The sequence below is a fragment of the Sciurus carolinensis genome, chromosome 8, assembly GCF_902686445.1.
Source record: "Sciurus carolinensis chromosome 8, mSciCar1.2, whole genome shotgun sequence".
Classification (NCBI taxonomy): Eukaryota; Metazoa; Chordata; class Mammalia; order Rodentia; family Sciuridae; genus Sciurus; species Sciurus carolinensis.
The window spans coordinates 76,053,528-76,055,180 of NC_062220.1; positions in this window are offsets into that span (position 1 = coordinate 76,053,528).

Genomic DNA, 1,653 nt, shown 5'->3' on the forward strand with positions numbered 1-1,653 from the left:
AGGGCAAGTACAAGGAACAAAAGAAAGACAAGAAGAGAAAGCATTACACAGATAAAACAGAATTTGCCTTATCTTGCTTTTCAGCTCTAAAAAACAATGACTTAGCTGAAAAGAGATTGGAACTTATGGCTAAAATGAAAGTCAGACAATACATGATTTTCTCTTATCATTTCTCTTTCTCTTATCATTGCAGAAAATCAAAAATTAGTCATACTGTGTAACTCTTTCAAATTCATTAATTTTCCCATTTATAAAATGAATTTAAACATTAGGATCTAATTCAATAATTGTTACAGTGATGACTAATAAAAACACTTGTGATGTATTAATAAGACTTCAAGCACATTATAGTTAGAAGACAATGTATACAAAACATTTTATAACTTGAATGGGAAGGTGTTTTATGGCTATATTTTCAAAATATATAATTTACATGGTTCCTTAAAGAAAAGCATCCTCCTAAGGTTTTTGTTTTAATTTAGTAATACACTTAATTTTTTATAGGAGTTTCAGGTTCACAATAATTTTAAGCAGAACTTTGCTCATATAACACTCATAGACAATCTTAGATAGTATCAAACATCCAGCACCAGATTAGTACATTTGTTATTATCTATAAACCTACACAGATACATCATTTTCACCCTGAATCCATTCTTTATAATAGGGTTTACTATTGGAATTTTGTATCATTCTATGGCTTCTAACAAACTTATACTGACATGTGTCCCTCATTATAGTATCATACACAATTGTTTCACTGCCTTGAAATACCTCTGTGCCATTCTTATTCATCCCTCTCTCAACCCAAACCTAGTGAACTACTGATCTTACCATCTCAAGTCTTGCCTCTTTCAGAAAAGGAGTCTCAACAGTCTATAGCTTTTTCACTTTGGTCTATTTCACTTACTAATATGCAATTGAGTTTCTTCCATTATCTTTTCATGAGTTGATAGCTCACTTCTTTAGGATGCCAAATAATATTTCATTGTCCTGATGTACCACATTTATTGTTTCTATTTATTCACTGAAGGGCACTTCCAAGTATGGGCATTATGAATAAATAGCTCCCATAAACATCCATGTGCAGGTTTTGTGTGGACATAAATTTTCAGCTCCTTTGGGTATATATCAACGAGTGAGATTGCTGGATTGTATGACAAATGCTTGTTTACTTTTGTAAGAAACATAAAATCTATATCCCAAAGTATCTGTACCATGTTGCATTTGTACAAGTAATGAATGAGAGTCTTTATTGCTCCATATCCCTGCCAGCGTTTGGTATTGTCAGTAACCTGGATTTTGATCATTCTAATGCACATGAAGTAGTATCTCTTATTTACTTTCTATTTCCCTGGTGATATGTGATGTGGCATGTCTTTTTATCTGCTATTTGTCATCTGTATATCTTCTTTATGAGGTATCCAATAGTTTGGTCCACTTTTTAATCATGTTATTTTCTTTTTTTATTTATCTTTTAATTTTTTACAGACTGTATTTTGATTCATTATATACAAATGGGGTAATTCATTTCATTTCTATGGTTGTACACAATGTAGATTCTTACCATTCGTGTAATTATACGTGTATATAGGATAATGATGTCTGTCTCATTCCACCATTTTTATACCCCCCTCCTTCTCATTTCCTTCT